At 43.7% G+C, this 23,412-nt stretch overlaps 1 pseudogene; it reads left to right on the top strand.

The window, feature by feature from the left end:
* The first annotated feature begins 12,733 nt into the window (after window positions 1-12,733).
* Window positions 12,734-14,378, top strand: LOC128774091 (immunoglobulin heavy variable 3-23-like; annotated as a pseudogene).
* Window positions 14,379-23,412: the final 9,034 nt, after the last annotated feature.

The following is a 23,412-nucleotide window of genomic DNA, read 5'->3' on the forward strand; positions in this document are numbered from 1 at the left end:
TCATCCCATCACGGAATTCTGCTCTCAGTTCCAAAACAATATATAGTGTGTTCAACCACAGGTCAAAAGGTGCCCAATTCCTAATAAGGCTAGTTAGCTTAATTGACTCATTGTTTCATGGGATTCATGTAAGTTACTATATTGGTTTCATGATAATTTATAATGAGAGAGATCCAGCTAACATGGGCAAATATGTGTTGCATCAGAGTCCGTTTTTTTCGATACTATGAGTCCAAGGGTTTTTGAATTCTTAAACCACACTCATCCTTAGTTGTGATTCGAAATGGATCCCATGAAGTTAATTTCAGTCCAGTTGTATGAAGTATATGCCATCCACAAAGCCCCATCGTGATGGGTTATTTAGGCAGATATTATTTACTCTTGTCTGTCATAGCAACACATCAGATTGCAAAAAATATTGGTTTGTGGGTTGACACTGATGAATATGCTTGCCAGAAAAGGTCCAACTGCATTAGGACCCAATTCCCTTGTATACCTGAAGCTTTCAGGAAGTGTTCCTTCATTCATATACAGCACAAAATGAGTGGCAGATTAGGCAAGTGCCTCTTCAACAACTGAATGGTGCATTGAAATAAAAGCCTGACCCACAATCATTTCGGAAACTACTTAGTTGACCCAGGCAAGCATTGTGACTGCAGCTCCTTAGAGCAGTGCTATAGCAATCTATGCTGTATGAGTGATAGTATTTTAACCCCTCGGGACAAATGTAATACAGGCAGATGCTATACAAACTGCACCGATTTCGATGCTGGGACACTTGGCAGGCCAATCCAAAATATATGTGATCTTCCAGAATCCTGCCGTGGGGTGTCCTTGTCAGGCCCTGATGACTTCCATATGCAAGATGGAACCCCGTGCACTGAAGAGGGCTGCTGCTATCATGGGAACTGCACTCACTGCATTATGCACTGTCAAGAAATCTTTGCAAAAATTCTGGAAAGGTGAAGATGTCTGCTAGACCATAAATCAAAAAAGCAGCCGACATGGACACTGCAGAAGACCCCGGGGAATTCAACACTGAACCTGTTCCCACACAGACGTGCCTTGTGGAAGGCTGCAGTGTAGGATTGTCACACATCTCCCTCAGCTGCAAAAGCATGTTGGATTCCATCCATCTGAGATCTCAGGGTTCTGGTGTTTGCGGCTGGGTTCATGTCATAGCACAACCGATATTGGTCATGTGAAAACTGATATGTCATGTGTTCCTGGAAACATCTGTCAGGACACCTACTGCAGTCGCCGTGTGGCTCAGCTGAATTATGACTGTATCCCAGAGAAATGCAGTCACAGAGGGTCGTGCGACACTAACAGGAACTGCCATTGCCACATAAGCTGGGATCCTCCATGGTGCACTGGACGAGGCACTGGTGGGAGCACAGGCAGTGGACCCCTCCAACAAGAATGCGGCCAGTGAGGCAAAGTCATGAATCCCTGTTATATCTCAGAGTGGTTTTTGGTCCCATTTAAGCCATAATAGTTGCATTCCTTGTGTTGTCGCCACAAATGTCAAATTATCAACCCCGAGAAAGTTAAGGGACTGATTGTTGCTGACGACAATCCATAATTAGCCTCCTCACTGCTGAACAACTACAGGCAATCCAACTGGCACATGTGTGAAAATACAGTAATGAGGCTGCAGAGCTGATATCCACGTTTCGGGGGTCTGCAGGAGACACAGGGGTCCACAGGCACATCACGGCTCTGACACACATCTCTCACGGCTCACTGACCAGAACGCTGAAATAAACCTTAAACACTGCATGCTTGTGGCCTCTACGTATATATCTAAGCTTCCAAGAGCCCAAACTGAGCCCGAGATTATGTGCAGAGGACCTGAGTTTGCATCTGGGTCTTGAACTGAGGTATATGCTTCCAGAATTAAGAGACGTTCACACAAGCTCTTTCAGGGACAAACTCATGAGTTGTCTCCAAAACTGTGCGGTTGCACACTGAACATTTTCTCATTCTCCAGGTAATCTGTCTTCCCCCAGTCCCAATGTGGGTTCAGGATAATGGAGGGCTACCACCCACCCACACTGCCCGTTCCAACTGGAGTGTCTGTGGGCTGTGAGGGAAGGGGACTGGCATTAGGTTCCACCTAGCACAAGCTGTGCCTCCCTGAGGACAAAATTTCCAAATGTGGGAGACTGAGACCATGAGACTGAATGGAGCACCCAATGAAATGAATCAGAAAGGCAGGCACAAGTGCCTATGGATGACTCTGGCATCCAGTTGGAGCCCGATGAATGTGAATCCCTGCTCTCTTTCTCTTGCCTACTTTTCAGTGAGTTTAACCTTAGATAAGGATCTGCCTAGGATTCCCACTTTGGCTTTCTGAGAGCCTTCTTGAATAACCACACAGAGGTGAGCCTGTGAAAAGTTAGGGACTTCAGCCCCATCCATTCTCAAGTAATCAGGTACTTGCTACCCTGTTTTCTATGTCCTGATCACTGGGACTGTGGGAAGGAGGTCTGCCCTTCCCAAGGTCCTTGTGTACCCTTGCTTCTGAGCCCTGTGAGTCATAAATCCTGTGCCTCCATTTCCTTTGTTGGGGGTGCACTGAAACGCCACCTTGAGCCAGAGGGCCCCATGCATCTCAGGTATCCAAAGCCAGAGCTCAGATGCCTAGGGAGCCACCTGTCCACCCCCTGAGCAATGGCTCTTGCCTAATCCTTCAGCAGGATACAGTCTACATGTTCTTAATTCTGTACAACAGCTGGGGTCCCCAACACATTTGTCCCCAGGGATGGGATTGGGGGTCTAGGTGGTGCCCTCCAACAATGTGTTACCACTGAGAATGGCTCACTCGTTCCTCACCCCCACATCTCAGCTGCTCTGGGAAAGAGCTGGAGCTTGCTGGTGGTCTGTAGCTTTGCTTTGGGCTGATGCCACGTGTTGCCAGAAACCCCCATCCTAAGTTACCAGTGCCATAAAAGGTCAGACTCCCTGCAGAGACCAACAATCAGGCACCATCCTAGGGTTCCAGAGGTGTGTATTTCCTACTCATCTCCAAGTGAGATATTGCTGGACACCGAAGACCATATCCCTAGATTAGTGTCGAAGAAGACGCCAGCTGCTGGGTCCACTGTGTTGCAACCAGTACCCTGGTGTTGTGCTTGCTTAGCCATGCCTACCTAGTGATAGAGGCAACTCTACCAGGAGCATCATGTCTCCCTGGGCGGAGGACATGACCAAGGCAACCTCCCCCTACTGGCTGCATTCCTCACTGCTGCTGACAATGGCTCCCTACTTAACAGGTGTTGTCGGGGACACCTCAGTGTGGGAGGCCTCAGCACACGTGTCTGGGAAGAGCTAATTTCTATCCCAGGTCCTCCCTGTCAAGACCACTACACCAACATATCCACGGACCAGTGTGAAAGAGAGAAATGGTGACAGGCACTACACCATCATGAAAATGCAAGGTTTCCTGGAATCATTTATCCAAAGGGAGGGAGACAAGGACATTGATTGGCTCTAGTGGGTCTTCACAATTGGCTTCAAGCTGTTGCTTTAAGCACTTGACATACTACAGCTGTCTGGATTGGTCCAAGTGCCCCAGATTCATAAATCACTGAAAAGCTCAAGGTATCAACGGCCTGTTTACTTAGAGACAACCTACGGAGCTTCCAGTCTTTTCATTGTATCAAAAGCTATGGCAATCACCCCAAGGCACATGGCAAGAGACACACACCAAGGAAAAAGGGGAAGGCTCTGAGGAAGAGGCTCCCTAGGGCCCCAGAGTCCACAGAGGTAGGAAGAAAGAAGCTCTGATTCTCCGGACTTGGATTTTTATGGCACGACAGCACAGGCCCACTGGGAGAGGTCAAGCCCAGGTGATGCAATCCAACTCTAAGATAGAATGGGGACAATTCAATGGGTGTGGGTTTTGGGTTTTGTTTTGTTTTTGCCTTATGTCATGCGCCCATGAGCCCTTGTCCATTTCCACGTGGGGGAGAGGCACGTGACAATAGAATCTAAGGAGTTCTTCTTGAAGAACCACTCTGATCTTAAGCCTTGTGCCAATACAATTCATGGAAATACCAGCTGTAGTGTAGCAGGCATTAGCATGCATGCCATAGTCAGATGTGAAAAGGAGAATTTTCAAGAATCCCAAGGCTTCTTTGCTGCAAATGCTGATGGGATCACCACCTCCATAGATAGGAGCCCACAGGAGGGTCCCAGCAGTGCCCCATTCAAGGGGTAGAACTTCAACCCAGATCTCTTGCTCTAGAGATGATGCCCACACTTCTCTTTATGCACAGCTCTGAGAAGAGGGGTCCTAGTGACTTAATCTCAGGCAGCCTGAACACAAGTCAGAAACTTTGATCAGACTCTTTGGGATCTTCAAGAGAATGCTGTTCCTACCCTTCGGGTGGTTGCCATCACTTCTCTGGACATGACAGCCCTGGTAGGGGGGAGCTGGGATCCCAGTGGGTGGGGAGATGCCAAGTCCCCTGCCTAGCGACCCGGAGGTTTGTGGAGTATGTCCTTCCTCCTGGGACAACTGCCTCTATACTTCTGTAATTACCGTGTAGGACGCAGACACAAACAACACTTTATTTCTCTCATTGACCCTGAAGCCAAGGTACAGTGCTTCCCAGGAACCCCTCCAAATATAAGTGTGGTGCCTTTTAGTTTACCAGGTATAAAGGGAGGGATAGTAGAAGGGTCTCAACATAATTTTGATGTCATTATTGGAAAAATCTTTACTGAATCTCTTTTACCAACGGTGGCCCCTTTGACCCTGCATTGTCTTCCTAATGGTGTGGATGCCCTCACATGCCATCAAGTCCAGTGGAAACAAACCCAGTGCCTGGCTTTCCTGGGGGGAGCTACATATCAAGAGTCTGTAGGACTGCAAATTGCACCCCCCACATCCATTTAAGACAGTATATGTACATCAATATTGTGTGCAATAGAGGACTGAGTAATTGCACCCCATAATTCAAGATTTCCTAAAGGAGCGGGGACATTAAGCACACCATTTCTCCTTTCAGTCTGCCCACTTGACGGGCATTAAAGCCCCCTCCTAACAGGTGGCGCTTTACACTTGACTACTGAAATGTAAATTCCCAGCTGTCCATAAGATGGCTCACATTCCCAAGACTGTCTAGGCAGTGGAGGGTATCTCAAGAGCCACAGGGGAGACTCTGTCATGACTGAGCTAGCCAGTATGTCCCATTCAGCATCGATGACCAAGGAGTCCCAGCCACAGTCTGCTCTCAACCTGTACATCTCTATCCTGCTGCCTTGGGAATTCCTAACAGGCCAAAGAGTGCCAAGATGTTAGGCTGACCAGCTCATGTAGAGCCTGTCATGAGTTCCCACTGGTCTGGGCAATTGAGGGTCACTGTCACTGGTCAATTATCATACATTCCTGAAAGTTTGTGAGACGTGGGAGGCCTGCAGTCCTTCAGCAGCTATAAGGTGGGTTTTGTCACCTGACTGAGCTACTCCAGATTTTCGGTCTACTCTCATATGACTTGTGCTGTTAGGCAGCCTTACCTGGAAGTGGCTGAGCTATGCCACTTGATGCACAGGTAGTCTGAGTGCCAATGAAACATTTTGGGATCTAGAAAGTGTTTGTGCCATGGGGGTTATGCTGGAGCACCTAGTGACCATCTGGCACCAGACTGCCTTGCTATGTCACCGAGAGAGAGAACATAGCACCATGACTGTCTTCATACAAAGGGAAATATTCTCTCCCAATACTTCACCTGAGCAAAGGACCATCCTGAAGCTTCCATCAAAGTTGTGGTCCCAATCAATGCAGTGGAAGGAAATGCAGAGAGACATTGTCGTTCTGGTTGTGGATACCACACCCTTCCATTTGTCCATCCACATGGTGCATTCACCTGCTTACATTGGCAGGAAATAACACTACTTTGGGTGCTTACTTGCTATCCCGATGACAAAACAATTGACAATCAGACTGATTACTTACTGTAGACGGGATTTGGAAAACTGGTGTAAGGGTCTGTGTCTGACCTGCTGAGATAACTACGCAGGTGAAAGGGGCAGATGCAGTCTGAAGACAGACAGTCATAGAGGTTCAGAGGGAGAGCAGGAAATGTAGTGAGTCTTTTAATAGTGGGGAAAAGGGTAGGCTCCAGTTTTAAAAGGTTTTTTTTTTTCCTGACAGGAAAGAGCCGGAAGATGAAACTAGGTGGAAATGCAGTTTTTTGATCCATGACCTACTATGTGATGCCATGTGCTTCTGAAGCCTGGGAATTGGCTCTGGGAATCCTTACCAATGGTCATCATTGGGATGGTCATCCACGGTCTTGACAATGGCGATCTGGAACTATTTTGTGCAGCTTGCGTGAATCCAGAAGAATCTTTCCCTTATTCTGATGGCAGTGTAGTCGGTTAGGGGTTCGTCATAAGGTCCCTCTCAGCAAGGTGGCACTGGGTGCTCTCTGAAGACCTGATGAGCGTCCCATATTCTGTAGAAAGGGTGGCAAGGCTAGTCAGTGGCAGAGGCCATGTTCTTATTGTCTGTGGATGATATGACCCAAGTGTACCTGTTACTTCTTGGACATGGCTATGCATGGCATCAACTTGGTCATATAAGTTATCATGAAGTTCACCCAATCAGTAAAGAAAGGGTTAAGGATTCCTTTAGAAAATACTGTTGCAAAGGGGGTCAGTCCCTGCCTGCTATTTGGAGCATTCCAAATCTCATTAAGGGCCAAGGACAATGATTCTGGATGTTCCAGGCCAGTTTCCAGGCAGATTTTCCCTGAAGGAATTTTGTGTCTAGTTTTTCATGTTCCATATCTGTTCTCCTAATCCACACATCCTCATCGTCCTCTTCTGTGATGATTAAGGATGATGTGGGGTATGAAATTCTAATTATCACCCCCAAGTCTTTGCAAGTATGTAGTTTGTCTATGTGCTGAAGTGAGTTCCTTGGTCTGGCTAAATCCATAATGGAATGGCAAATCCAGGAACCATTTCAGGCATTACATTCTTTACCACAGTCGTGGCATTGGCATGTCCAGTCAGACAGCATCAGTCCATCCACCAAACATGCAGCCATTAACCAAAGAGGAAGCCAATTTGTCAAATCCATCTGGAGAGCCCCAGTGGGTAGGGATGGTCTAGAGGGACTCCCTGGAGCCTGCTGATATTACACAAAACTTGGAGAGATTTACAAGTAGTGCCCTGGGAAATAATTTAGTCAGAGGTTTAGTGGATGCCTGGGAAGAACCCGCTGTCTCTCTGTTTCTTAATTATCCCATCTGATGGGGCTGGTGCAAGACCAAAGGAGAGAAGAAAGGGGCCTCAGGAGGCCCACTCAACCCCGATGTACACCCCATCTGATCATTATCTGTCCACCTGTCTTTTCGCATTGTGAGGAACTTACATGATAAACAATAGTCCAAGTCAAGGAAAAAGGCAGGCTTCTAAAGTGAAGGAAAGGACAGGGGCCTCTGATCTTGGCTGTGTATTTGACAGCCTTGTGAGCTCTGTCAGTCGCTGGAGAGATAGTGACAGTCTCCTCACGGTTTGGGCTGGAGAGTGACTGTTAGCAATTTTAGCAGAAAGATCAGTTGCGTATAATAGGGCAGCAATTATAGGCCTGCTGGCAAAATGTCCTCTGTCCTCTGGTACTCATGGCGGTTAGGACCTGTGGGATCTCCAGAGGGTGCCAACAGCCCTGAGACTCCAGCGTATGTCTGAACTGCCTGTGAATAGTGGCGGTCTTTCCCTTTGCAGATGTGCAAGCTTGGGAAAACCTGGGAGTGCAGTGGCTTAGGCTGATTTCACAGCAGGCAGAGAGGACGCCTGGAGTACTTCTAGTAGGGACACTGGCCTGAGTGGCTCCTATGTTTCCCCACATACAGAAGCTGTCACAAAACAGAAGTCAGGGTGGGGCACCTGGGTGGCTCAGTTGGTTAAGCTATGGACCTCAGCTCAGGGCATGATCTCGCAGTTTGTGAGTTCAAGCCCTACATCGGGCTCTGTACTGACAGCTCAGAGCCTGGAGCCTACTTCAGATTCTATGTCTCCCCCTCTCTCTACCCCTCCCCTGCTCACGCTCTGTGTCTCTCTGTCTTTCAATTAGAAACAAATGTAAAAGAAAAATTTTTTTTTAAAAAATAGAACTCAGGGTTGACCACCAGATGTCCCGGAAACCATTCCTGTAGCTGAGGGCAATCGTGTGGAATGAAGTAGGGTCTCCCCTTTTAAATGTTTTTAATGTTTATTTATTTTTGAGAGAAAGAGTGTGAGTTGGGAGGAGCAGAGAGAGAGGGGGACACAGAATCTGAAGCAGGCTCCAGGCTCTCAGCTGACAGCACAGAGCCCGATGCAGGGCTCAAACTCACAAACCACGAAATCATGACCTGAGCTGATGTAGGATTCCCACCAACTGAGCCACCCAGGTGTCCTGGGTCTCCCTTTTTAGGGAGGGGAGTGGGATAGCCCGATTTAAACTGTTAACACGACACAAGATGATGGAGGGGTTGGTCAGTGGCCAGCTGGTAGGTAAGTGGTGGGCCTGGAAATTACAAACTTGTCAGAGAGGAATACAGAGGTGAGTGGGGATCCTAATGTATCCAGACAGCAGCTGTGGGGGTGCAAGCATGCAATGGGGCCTGATGGCCCAAGGTCTAATTTTCATGGGAAGAAAGTTATAGGACATATCCGAGAGGCACAGGTTGTCACAGGATACCTGCAGCCACTCCATTTCCATGGAATGAGAGGTGAAACATATTATTGATATTCAGACAGATGAGAGTTTGCGGTGTGCACAGAGCTAATATTAACACTTTAAAGTAGGTTAATGACTCTGAAAGCCACGAAAAGAAATCTGTGGCAGCATCAGGTAGGGGTGAGGGGCTCACAGAGACAGAGCAAAGGCAGTGAAGTTAGGGGTCCTTGGGAAGCAGTAGCCAGGTTTCCTTAGAAGCTTATGCAACTGCATTTTTGTACCGGTGAGAGGGATGTGAAAAACTGACAAGACACTTTGTGGGGATTTTCGAAGCACTGTGACATAGTCCTCGTTGGCAGTAGCTGTTTGCAACCATGGACATTAAGAAGACAGGAGGGTGTATGGCCCTGACCGGCTGGTGCTTTAGGAGGGTGGGGGAGTCTGCAAGGGCTCTCTGACTCCTTTGGTAATAGAGTGACAAGTCACAGACATACGAAACAAGAGTGCAGCCTTGGGTGAAGGCACAGAATGTAAGTTGGCTTCAAGAACTTGGAGTACTTTTGAGCCCAACTTAGTTGCCTTCCCCAAGCATACATGAAAAGAGAACTTGTGAATCAGAGTGCAATGGCATTGACAAGAAAGTTGAGCAGATGTTCATCCCAGGAATGCATCTTCATCACCAGGAATTGAGGCATCAGCGGCAGCCTGGTTAGGGACAAAAGATGGGGGGGGGGGTAATAGATGACAAAAGACTTTATGGTTCCTACATTGTACAAATCAGTAGCTTTGATTTCCATCTGAATCAAATTCTGTTCTTTCTTTACTCACAAGATCGGGGTGTTACACGGTGAGGAGGTAAAGCAAGAACATCCTGCGGTAACAGAGTCTATTACAGGGTCAGGTCCTCCCTCTGCTGCAAGACAGGGCATCTGGCTACTGATGGGTGGGGGCAGTTCCTTTCTCAGGCCCCCTGAGCACAGGCTCTGCACTGGGGGCAATCCATCCTCTTGTGCATGTGAGGCCCAGACACCAGTGGGCACATCTTTAAGACTCATCCTCTGAGGAGCACTTTGAATGGAGGTGGGTCTCCAATAGGGAAAGGGGGAAGCTTGAGGTGTGGTCTGATGGCAGGGAAATGAGAACACCTTATTGTCCCTCCTGCATTTTGGATATTAACTCCTTTTCAATATTTTTTATTGTAATGTCTACCCTCCCATAGACTGCCTTCTAGCTCTGCAAATATTTGCTTGCCCCTTTTCTGGTATGATGTAGTCCCCCTTGCCTGCTTTGTTCTCTGTGACTTTGCTTTTATATCAAATCAATCCTTCTCAAGTGAATGTCATCATGTTTATCTTTCATGTTTTCTTTGAAGGCATTTAGGTTCAAGTGTTCTTCTTAATCCTTCATCCATTTTGAGATTTTTTTGTGTCGACGTATATGTATGAAGCAAGATTATGGCCAAATGTTATTATTTGGCATGTATATATCAATACTATTTTTTAATTCTTACTTTGGTTTTGAGGGAGAGAGACAGATCATGAGTAGGGAGGCACAGAGATAGAGGCAGAAACAGAATCCAGGCCCCGAGCTGTCAGCAGGAGCCTGATGTGAGGCTCGAACCCACAAACCGTGAGATCATGACCTGAGTGGAAGTGGGATGCTTAACTTACGGAGCCACACAGGAGCCCCTAGTCAACTCCATGTTTAGGAGACACTATCCTCCCCCCACTGTGCATTGTTGGAAATCTCGTGGAGGATTTGCTCACTGCATCTGCAAACTTCTACTTCTGGGCTCCGTAATGAGCTCCACTGGCCTAAATGTCTCATTTGATGCCAGCAGCACACTGTTGTGGTTAATGTACCTCTGCAATATCTTTAGAAAGAGAGAAGTGTGATGTCTCCAGGTTCTCTCGACGTCATGATTGTTTTGTTGCTTCCATGTGTTGTGTGCTTTCATATGAATTGTATATTTTTCAGGTTCCTTAAAAAAGTCATTGGCATTTTTACTGACCTAACAAGATAAACATAAAAATAACATAAAAATATAAAGCAGACAGAAAATAGAGACTATCACAAATACAGAAAACAAATCAATTACATAAAAATTTGTATTTGGAAAAGTATATAAAATTTGAAACAAATAGGTAGCCTGGGGAAATAGGGAAGACTCAAACAAATGCCATCAGAATTGAAAGAGGAGACATAACTGAACTAAAGACATGAAAAGGATCATTAAAGAAAAACTTAGGTATTTATAAGCCAACAATTAGATCACCAGGAACAAATTACACATTTTATGCCATAATGTAGTCCACCAACACTGTTTCATGGAAAAATACAAAATGAACAAAAGAAAAATTAATAAGATTTCTCTATCTAAAGCCTCGCCCTCCAAGAAATCTGCATAGGAGTCCATGCCTTTATTAAAACTTCTACTAAGTATTTAAAGAGAAATTAATGCCAATATTTCTCAAACTATTACAAACCACTGATAAAAACACAGCACTCCCAAATGAAATTTGTGAGGACAGCATTGTTTTCACACCAAAACCAAAGAAAGACACCACAAGAAGGGAAACTACAGGTCACTATCTCAAATGAACATACATGCAAAATTCCTTCACAAAAGGTGAGCATACTGAATTCAACAGAACATTGAGAGGATCATACAACATAATCCAGTGGGATTCATCCAGGGATGCAAGGATCCTTCAACATACACAGATGCATAAATGTGATGTCCTCCATTAACAGAGGGAATGAGTGAATCAAAACCATCATTAATTGATTCAAAAAAACATTAGACAAAATTCAACACATGTTCATCATTTAAAAAGAACCCAATTAAAAAGGGACTGAAGGAAATTACCTCCACATGATCATGGCCACTATGAAAAGCCCACACCTGACAGCATATTGAACGGTAAAATGCTGAAGGCTTTCCTGTCAAATCAGGAGCCAGGCAATGATGGTCACCCCTAACATAAGTGTTCCCCATGTAACGTGAAGAATACATATGCCACCTCAAACTATGTCATCTTGTCACACTGCTTATTTGGGTGAAAGTCACTTGAGACAGAGCCCAAGTACACTCAGACTCTCCATCGTCCCTTCACAGCAGGATATAAATCTCCCTCCCGTGTACCAAGAGGGAAGAACCATCGTTAGCACCAGAATAAGGAACACAGGGACAAGAAGGCGATGCAAACAAACCTACTTACTTGGTGACTAACATAATACCCCAAACTTAACTCTTGCCAAATCCAATGTTTTTTTGTCTGAAAGACACAAGTGCCACCTGCTTTGTCCTTTCTCTGGGTGTCATGTCATTATAGGAAGGCCATGCACTTACAAAATGAAATTTATTCTCTCCTGTAGATAGGTCTTATGTCAATTGAATCCTTACACTGGCTAAATCCCAGAAGAAAAGAGGGAAAAGCTTTCTTCTCCTACCACTGGAAGACGTAACCAGAAAAAAATATGGAATAAAAAAAATAAAAGACATTTAAATCAGTAAGGAGGAAGGAAAACTACTTGTTTGCAGGTGACATTGATCTTAAACATAACAAAACCCTAGAGATTCCACAAAAAATATTAGAACCAGTTTTTTTAAATGAGGAAAAGAGCAGGATGCAAAATGAACAAAGAAAATAAATAAAAATAAACCACCTGTGATTCTACACACCAGCATGAAAATACATGCAAAATAAATAACAAAATTATACAAGTGAAAATGGCAGAGAATGAAGTATTTTGGGTTAAACTTCAAAAAGTATGTTAAATACTTGTAGAGTGAAAATGTTCTATGTTGTTGAAAGACCTGTAAAAATGCACACAGGACTGCAAATACACCTGTACTCACTGAATACAATTATTCAAATTGTCACAGCACCATCTACACAAACTAAACTACAAGTGCGTCCCTAACCCTGTAGTTCACTTTTAAAGAATCAAATCTAAGACTGGATCTTGATATATATGTCAGAGCACATGCAAATGGGGTCCTCTCTGTGCTGATAAAACCAGCCCATCCAGACTCTGCAGCTGGGAGAGGAGCCCCAGCCCCGGGAGTCCCAGGTGTTCCCATTCTCTGATCAGGACAGAACAGACACCTCACCATGGAGTTTGTGCTGGGCTGGGTGTTCCTGGTTGCTCTTTTAAAAGGTAATTCATGGTGAACGAGGGACACTGAGTCTGTGAATGGATATGAGTGAGACAGTGGATGTGTGACAGTTTCCTGACCAACATGTCTTGTGTCTGCAGGTGTCCAGTGTGACGTGCAGCTGACGGAGTCTGGACGAGACCTGGTGAAGCCTGGGGGGTCCCTGAGACTCACCTGTGTGGCCTCTGGATTCACCTTCAGTAGCTATGCAATGGGCTGGGTTTGCCAGGTTCCAGGAAAGGGGTGTAGTGGCTCACATGTATTTATGATGATGGAAGTAGCACGTACTACGCAGACTCGGTAAAGGGCCGACTCCCCATCTCCAGAGACAACTCCAAGAACACGCTCTATCTGCAAATGAACAACCTGCAGGCCAAGGACAAGGTCACATATTACTGTGCAAGACACAGGGTGAGGGGACCTCACTGGGAGCCAAGACACAAACCTCCCTGCAGGAGGCGATCAGCACCACCGGGGGGCGCACACTATGCACAATTCTGCTTTGTGTTGCCAGGAGCAGGTGAAGATGGAGGTTACAGGCAGGTTTCCTCTCAGGGTCTGGGGCTTCCTGTCCACACAGCAGTTTCTCCAGGGAGCCTCTCTGGACACAGGATTCTGTGTTTACCTATTACCTGTGTGAATTAGATCATTGTTTTCCTAGGAAAACTACCCTAACATGCACAAAGACACAGTTGTTTGCATTCCTTACTCCTGTCCCTCAACATGAGTGAATTACAGATTTCCTGAGGCACAACAGCTGCACCTTTACATGAGTCCCAGATGCACTCCCTGTGCAGCCAGGACCACAAGCTCCCACAGCTCCCCATTATCTTCACCCAGCCCTTGTCCCAATCAAACAACGTGACACTTCCTTCATGACACTTTGCTACTCAGGACTTTAAATGAGCTACAGCTTTATTCAATTCCTCTAAACAAGAGATGAATCATCTGCATGTATTAGTCAGGATTCCCTCGAGCAACAGAACCCAAGGCACATTGGTTTCCATGACAAAATATGTGGAGAAGTCCCATGATCTACTGTCACAAGTTGGGGAGCCAGGAATACCAGGGGTATAATTCTCGCCTGATTCTGAACTAGTGTGTAGTCTCAGAACCTGCAGAGCCTATGATGTAACTCTAAGAACAAGGGCAGGAGGAGACCAATTCCAATTATTCCAGTTCAAACAAGCACATGGGAAGTAAAAATGAGGGAAATCTTCCTCCCTCTGCATCGGATTCTACTCAGAACTATGATGGAATGGGTGATGCCCAGGCAGAAAGAAACCATGGATGGAAATGCCAATCTCTTCTGGAAACTCATCACAGACATACACAGAAACAGTCATGAATCTGGACACCCATGACGCAGTGAAGATGACACATAAACGTAATCATGACAAGTCAGCCTGCTGTAAATGTCCAGTTCAAAAACTGAAGATTTTTCTAAATGAAGATTTAGAACTCCATGCCATCACTGGGGTGGACCCTGGTGGGTATAGCAGTGCTCCTGTGGAGAAGGAGCCCCGAGGCCCATAGGGACTGCTGCGGTTTGAGGATCCCCTGGGTCATATCGGGTGAGACAGTTACCTTCTTGGAGTGCATTTGGGAGACAGGGCATTGCCCCTCATGGGGCAGGAGAGCTGACAGGCACCATTGCACTGCCCTGGTCATTAGCATAGGAGCCTCTGCTGAGAGAAGCTAACTGAATGCTGCCTTCTTGTTCTTCCTCACCATGAACTCCAAGCTCCTAGTGTTCATGCAACTGCCCTTCTGGGATAACCAGCTCCAACCACATCACACCAAGACACTGTCCCAGAGGATCAGTGGGGTCCCTGTCGCATTGAGTACATACAATTTGGTGTACTCACACCCAGCTAGAGCTCCTGAGATAAAACAGAAGAGCCCTGAGCTGCCAGGTGTGCCAATGGATTGGACAAAGGCAGGGTGAAGGCCGGGTTCTGAAGGAAGCCTGGGACCCATGAGTCCAGATTGTTCTCTCTATGTGAGGGCTTCCTGAACAGGGGTGGCTGGAAACTCCAACTGCAGGGACTAGAGAAGGAGCTGATGCCAATATTTCCTCCCACCAATTATCATGGACAGAATTCAGTGAGCAGCACAACACCCCCCAGTAGATACTGAGCCACTGACACCAAGACATACCCACCTTTCCTTCCTCAGGTGCTTCCTTACTAGGGAAAGAGTGCCTACAACCCAGACCACCATTGCACCCCTCCCTCCAAAGACCACCATATACCCCCACAGGCCCCAAGTCTACTGACCATATAGTGAGGCATACCTTCACCTGTAGGGGAAATAGGAATTAGCCTCTTTTAATAAGGAGACCAAACTCACCTAGTTAAAACTCACAACACTATGGACAAAGTTGAAAAACTCTCCCCTGGAGGCAAGGAGAACTCTGCAGAGGACTGACCTCAGGGACAGAGCAGCCAATACATGACAGCACAGTGCACACAGCACATGCAAGAAATGCTTCCAGAATGTCAGGTTGTCAACAGTATGTAAACATTTCTCAAAAAAGACACTACTCTAGAAGCAGAAAACATAACAGGATTTTACTAAAACACTTAAGAAAGCGGAGAGGGGCACCTGGGTGGCTCAGTCGGTTAAGCGGCCGACTTCGGCTCAGGTCATGATCTCGCGGTCCGTGAGTTTGAGCCCCGCGTCGGGCTCTGTGCTAACAGCTCAGAGCCTGGAGCCTGTTTCAGATTCTGTGTTTCCCTCTCTCTGACCCTCCCCCATTCATGCTCTGTCTCTCTCTGTCTCAAAAATAAAAATAAAATGTTAAAAAAAAAAAAAGCGGAGACATGGACATACAGAGTGATGGAGGAATTCATGCCAAAAGAAAAAGCCATAAAGGACATTGCCAGGGATATAATTAAAACACATATAAATAATAAGCCTCAAACAGAATTTAATACCTATCATAAGGAAACTGAACTTTTAAAAACTATCATAAGGATACTAGCTATGCTTGAGAAAGCCTAGAAGACATGAGAATACCCTGACTACAGATGGAAAAGACCTAAAACCCAGTCAGGCTGAAATTTTTAAAATGCTGTAACCGAGACGTGAACCTGATTGGATATAATGAACTCAAGGCAGAAAGAAGCAGATGAATGAGTAAATGACATGGAAGATAAAATTTTGTGAGAAATGAAGCAGGAAAGAAGAGGAAAATTAAAACATTGCATCACATACGTATACTTAGGGAATCAGCAACTCCATAAAGTGTAATAAAATTCTTTTCAAAGGAGTCCCAGAAGAAGAAGAGAGGGAGAAAAAAGGGGAGAAGTTTTGTCTGAGCGCATTAGAGTGGAAAATTTCCACTAAATGGTGAAGGAAACAGACGTCCACATCTATGAGTCACAGAGAACTCCCATTAAAATTAAAAAAAAAAAAAAGCAGGCTGACTCTGAGACATAACATAGTAAAACTCACAAAATACACAGATTAAAAAAACCTATAAACATGAAGACAAAACAGTTTGCTAATGAATACAGGAAGATAAAAGATTATGGCAGAAGTGTCCACAGAAACCTGCAGGAAAGAAGGGAGTGGCATAATATCCTCAAATGTTCAATTGAAAATTAGGCAGTCAATGGGGGAGGAGACAAGATGGCGGAACAACATGGAAGACTTTTGTGTGTCTCGCGTCCATGAAATACAGCCAGACCAACACTAAACCATCCTACACACCTAGAAAACTGATTGAGGATTAACACAACAATCTGCACAACCTGAACCACAGAATTCAACAAGTACGTGGCGTGGAGAGGGGACCTTGGGGAGCACGAAGCTGCAGGAAGGGAGGTGCTTTTGCAGGCGGAGAGAGGACGGAGACTGGGGAGTGGGGGAGAATAAAGGAAAAGCACCCCTCCCCAAAAGCAGCTGGAGAGAACGTGGAAAATTGGAAACAGCCACAGGGACTCAACTAAAAAGGGAGAAAGGAGAAAGGAGAGTATGTAAATTCCACTAAGACTGTAAACAAGGGGAGTGCAAAGGCTGCAACTCCACAGCTCGATACCTGGAGGTGCTCTGGTGGGAAGGGAGAATCCCAGGAACAGAGTGGGGTCCGGGATGTTCTCAGGCCACACCGGGAGAGGCAGTTGCACTGCTGGAAGGACATTTGGAGGAGACTGCCAGAGCCCTCTGGTCCCAGCAGACCCCGGAAAACGGCCACATTCGCTGCTGCTGGAACAAGGTCGTTTAGGGTGAAGCCTGATGCCAGACGTGTGTTGTGATTTTCCATAATCCATGAAACGCTGCTGCTACACTCTCTTGCGAATTTTTTCTGGGGCGGGCTGGCACCTGGCCAAAGTCTCGGGGCACTGACAACAACAGGGTCCAGCAAGCGTTCCTAGGTGCTGCTGATACTCGGCCATTGCTCATTCGGACATTGCTTGGTGAGACCCTCCCACAGAGGGGCAGAACAGGTCAAAGCCGAGGTCCTTTGGACGTAAGGGACCGGGGAAAACAGCCGCGTCTGTGACAAAACTTGGGACAGAGGTGCGGCCTCGGGCCTGGTCACGGAGAGTGAAGGAGCGAGGAGTGGACAAGGGCTGAAGACAGAGGATGGGTGCCCGATTGCTGATCCAGGAGAAGAGACTGGATACCTGAGTGGCGCCATTTTCACTTCTCCCGCGCATGTGCATTCGCACCTACAAGCACCGCAACAATCCACCCCAGGAGCCTAAAAGCGCCATCTAGTGGACAGCAGAGCCATTACACTGAACCCCGCCCAACTGGGCCAACAGGGCTCTTCAGGAATACAAGTCTCACTGCCACTTACTTTATGGACTATAAAGAGCTACATAGACTGACATCTAGGGGATAAGGAAGTAATTTCAGTCCTACTTCAATCTGTTAGCCGATTCATCTAGTCAATTTTTCTTTTTTTTCTTTCTCTCTTTTACGCTTTTCTTTTTCTTGAATGTAGAAACAGAAAAAATTATTTTTATTATCAATTATTATTAAAAATATTTTCTTTAATTTTTATTACTATATTTTTTACATTTCTGAATTTTAGTAAAAGTTCTATTTTACTTCCATCATTTTATTTTACCCTACGTCAGTGTATTCTCGTTTTCAAATTTCCAAACAATTTCCTTTTTATTTTTTCTTTCTTTTTCTTTTTTTCTCTTCTTCGTTTCTGTAGTTTTTCTGGAATGCAAAATGAGAAAAACTTGATTTTACTTTCAATTTCTATTAAAAATATTTTAATTTTTTTACTATATTGATTGCTTTTATGTAAATTTTCTCAAATTCTATTTTACTTCCATCATTTTATTTTAGTCTACTATGGTGTATTCACTTTTTGAATTTTCAAATGATTTCCTTTTTTTACTTTTTTTATCTTTTTTCTCTTTTTTGATTCCTCTCTTTTTTCTAGAATACAGAAAAAGAAAAAAATCACATTTATTTTTAATTTTTATTAAAAATATTTTTCTTTATTTTTTCTATTATATTCTTTACTTTTCTTTATATTTTTTCAAACTATATTTTACTCCCATCCTCTCATTTCAGTCTACTTCAGTGTATTCATTTTTTCAAATTCTCTAATTATTTCCTTTTTTTTCTCCCCCTCCCATATTTTTCTCTGTCAAACCAATTTCAACACCCAGAACAAAACACACCTAGGATCTAGCATATTCCATTCAATTTGCTTCCGTGTGTTTCATTTTTAATTTTAATATTTTTGTAATTTTATCTTTTTATTTCACTTTTGCGACCTCATTAATTCCTTTTCTCCCTTCAAAATGACAAAACGAAGGAATTCACCTCAAAAGAAAGACCACAAAGAAACGACAGCCAGGGATTTAACCAACACAGATATAAGCAAGATTTCTGAACCAGAATTTAGAATCACAATAATAAGAATACTAGCTGCAGTCAAAAATAGATTAGAATCTCTTTCTGCAGAGATAAAAGAAGTAAAAAATAGCCAGAATGAAATTTAAAATGCTATAACTGAGCTGCAATCACAGATGGATGCAGCGGTGGCACAGATAGATTAGGCAGAACAGAGAATCAGCTTGATAGAGGACAACCTTATAGAGAATAATGAAGCAGAAAAAAAGAGGGAGATTAAGGCAAAAGAGCAAGATTTAAGAATTAGAGAAATCAGTGACTCATTAAAAAGGAACAACATGAGAATCATAGGGGTCCCAGAAGTGGAAGAGAGAAATAGGGGTGGAAGGGTTATGTGAGCAAATCATAGCGGAAATCTTTTCTAACCTGGGCAAAGACACAGACATCAAAATCCAGGAAACACGGAGGACTCCAATTAGATTCCACCAAAACCGACCATCAACAAGGCACATCATAGTCAAATTGACAAAGTACTCAGGCAAGGAGAGAATCATAAAACCAACAGGGAAACAAAGTCCATAACTTACAAGGGAAGACAGATCAGGTTTAGCAGACCTATCCACAGAAACTTGGCAGGCCACAAAGGAGTGGCGGGATGTATTCAGTGTGCTAAATCAGAAAAATATGCAGCCAAGAATTCTGTATCCAGCAAGGATGTCATTCAAAATAGAAGGCACATGAAAAGATTCCGATACAAACAAAAATTAAATGAGTTTGTGACCACTAAACCAGCCCTGCAAGAAATTTTAAGGGAGACTCTCTGAGGGGAGAAAAGATGAAAATATATCTGTATAAATAAATAAATACCAAAATCAACAAAGATTAGAAAGACCAAAGAACACCACCATAAACTCCAACTCTACAAGCATCATAATAGCAATAAACTCATATCTTTCAGTACTCACTCTAAACGTCAATGGACTCAATGCCCCAATCAAAAGACATAGGGTAACAGAATGGAGAAGAAAACAAGATCCATCTATACGCTTTTTACAAGAGACCCACTTTAGACCTAAAGACGCCTCCAGATTGAAAATAAGGGGATGGAGAACCATCTATCATGCTAATGTTCAACAAAAGAAAGCCGGAATAGCCATATTGATATCAGACAATCTAGACTTTAAAATAATGACTGCATCAAGAGATGCAGAATGGCATTACATCATTCATAATCAAAGGGTCTATCCACCAAGAAGACCTAACGATTGTAACCATTTATGCGCCAATTGTGAGAGCACCCAAATATAGAAACCAATTAATCAGAAACATAAAGAAACTCACCTATAAGAATACCATAATAGTAGGAGACTTCAACACCTCACTCACAATAATGAACACATCACCTGATCAAAAAATCAACAAGAAAACAATGGCTTTCAATGACACACTGGACCAGAAGGACTTAACAAATATATTCAGAACATTTCATCCTAAAGCAACAGAATATGCATTCTCTCCAGTGCACATGGAGCTTTCTCCAGAATAGACCATATACTGGGACACAAATCAGCCCTAAGTAAGTACAAAAAGATCGAGATCATACCATGTATATTTTCAGACCACAATGCCATGAACTCAAAATCAACCACAGGAAAAAAATTTGGAAAGGTAACAAATAATTAGAGACTGAAGAACCTACTAAAGAATGAATGGGCTAACCAAGCAGTTAAAGAAGAAATTAAAAAGTATATGGAAGTCAATGAAAATGATAACACCACAATGATAACCTCTAGGATGCAGCAAAGGCGGTCATAAGTGGAAAGTATATAGCAATCCAGGCCTTCCTAAAGAAGGAAGAAAGATCTCAGATACACAACCTAACCTTATGACTAAAGAGCTGGGAAAAAAAACAGCAAATAAAACCCAAAACCAGCAGAAGGCAGGAAATAATAAAGATTAGAGCAGAAATTAGTGCTATTGAAACCAAAACACAGTAGAACAGATCAATGAAACTAAAAGCTGGTGCTTTGAAAGAATTAACAAAATTGATAAACCACTATTCAGTTTGATCAAAAAGAAAAAGGAAAGGACCCAAATGAATAAAATCAAGAATGACAGAGGAGAGATCACAACCAACACAACAGAAATAAAAACAGTAATAAGAGAAAGTTATGAGCAATTATATGCCAATAAAATGGGCAATCTGGAAGAAATGGACAAATTCCAAGAAACATATACACTACCAAAACTGAAACAGGAAGAAATAGAAAATTTGAACAGACCCCTAACCAGTAAGGAAATCGAATTAGTAATCAAAAATCTGCCAAAAGACAACAGTCCAGGACCAGATGGCTTTCCAGGGGAATTCTACCAAACATTTAAGGAAGAGTTAACACCTATTCTCTTGAAGGTGTTCCAAAAAATAGAAATGGAAGGAAAACTTCCCAGCTCTTTCTATGAAGCCAGCATTACCTTGATTCCAAAAACAGACAGAGACAACACTTAAAAAGACAACTATACACCAATTTCCCTGATGAACATGGATGCAAAAATCCTCAACAAGATATTATCCAACCGGAAACAATAATACATTAAAAAATTATTCACCACGACCAAGTGGGATTTATACCTGAGATGCAGGGCTGGCTCAATATCTGTAAAACAATTAACGTGATTTATAACATTGATAAAAGGACAGGAACCATATGATCCTCTCCATAGATGCAGAGAAAGCATTTGACAAAATACAACATCCTTTCTTGATAAAAACCCTCAAGAAAGTAGGGATAGAAGGACCATACCTCGAGATCATAAAAGCCACCTACGAATGACCCAATGCTAATATCATCCTCAATGGGGAAAAACTAAGAGCTTTCTCCCTAAGGTCAGGAACAAGACAGGGATGTCCACTCTCGCCACTTTTATTCAACATAGTATTGGAAGACATAGCCTCTGCAATCAGAAAACACAAATAAATAAAAGGCATCCAAATCAGCCAGGAGGCGGTCAAACTTTCACTCTTCACAGATGTCATGATACTCTATATGGAAAACCCAAAAGACCCCACCAAAAAACTGCTAGAATTGATTCATGAATTCAGCAAAGTGGCAGGATATACAATCAACACAGAGAAATCGGTTGCATTCCTATACACCAACAATGAAGCAACAGAAAGAGAAATCAAGGAATCTATCCCATTTACAGTAGCACAAAAACCATAAAATACCCAGGAATAATTCTAACCAAAGAGGTGAAAAATCTTTACACTGAAAACTATAGAAAGCTTATAAAAGAAATTGAAGAAGACAAAATATGGAAAAAGATTCCATGCTCCTGAATAGGAAGAACAAATATTGTTAAAATGCCAATACTACCAAAATCAATCTACATATTCAATGCAATCCCGATCAAAGTGACACCAGCATTTTTCACAGAGCTAGAAAAAATAATCCTAAAATTTGTATGGAACAGAAAAGACCCCGAATAGCCAAGGCGATCTTGAAAAACAAAACCAAAGCAGGAGGCATCACAATCCCACACTTCAAGCTGTACTTCAAAGCTGTAATCATCAAGACAGTATGGTAATGGCACAAGAACAGACACTCAGGGGCATCTGAGTGGATCAGTCTGTTACGCATCCGACTTTGACTCAGGTCACGATCTGGCAGTTCGTGAGTTAGAGTCCCACATCAGGCTGTGTGCCGACAGCTCAGAGCCTGAAGCCTGCTTGGAATTCTGTGTCCTCCTCTCTCTCTGACACTCCCCCGCTCATGCTCTGTCTCTGTCTCTGAAAAGTAATAAATAAATGCCAAAAACAATAAAAAAAAAACAAGAACAGACACTCAGATCAATGGAACAGAATACGAAATCCAGAAATGGACCCACAAATGTATGGCCAACTAATCTTTCGCAAAGCAGGAAAGACTATCCAATGGAATAAAGACAGTGTCTTCAGCAGGTGGTGCTGGGAAAACTGGACAGCGACAGGCAGAAGAATGAACCAGGAACACTTTCTTACACCATACACAAAAATAAAATTCAAAATGGATGAAAGACCTCAATGTAAGTCAGGAAGCCATCAAAATCCTCGAGCAGAAAGCAGGCAAAAACATCTTTGATCTTGGCCACACCAACTTCCTACTCAACACGTCCCCAGAGGCAAGGGAAACAAAAGCAAAAATGAACTACTGGGACCTCATCAAAATCAAAAGTTTCTGCACAGTGAAAGCAACAATCAGCAAAACTAAAATTCAACTGACAGAATGGGAGAAGATACTTGCAAATGACATCTCAGATAAAGAGTTAGTATCCAAAATCTATAAAGAATTTATCAAACTCAACACCCAAAACACAATCCAGTGAAGAAACGGGAAAAAGACATGAATAGACACTTCTCCAAAGAAGACATCCAGATGGCCAACCGACACATGAAAAAATGCTCCACATCACTCATCATCATGGAAATGCCAATCAAAACCTAATGAGATACCACCTGACACCTGTCAGAATGGCTACCTTAACAACTCAGGCAACAACAGACGTTGGCGAGGATGCAGAGAGAGGATCTCTTTTGCATTTTTGGGGGCAATGCAAGTTGGTGCAGCCACTCTGGAAAACTGTATGGAGATTCCTCACAAAACTAAAAATAGAACTCCCCTATGAACCAGCAATTGCACTACTAGGCATTTCTCCACGGGACACAGGTGTTCTGTTTCAAAGGGACACATGCACCCCCATGTTT

This window comes from Panthera pardus, unplaced genomic scaffold, assembly GCF_024362965.1.
Source record: "Panthera pardus isolate Hobbes unplaced genomic scaffold, ASM2436296v1 HiC_scaffold_285, whole genome shotgun sequence".
NCBI lineage: Eukaryota > Metazoa > Chordata > Mammalia > Carnivora > Felidae > Panthera > Panthera pardus.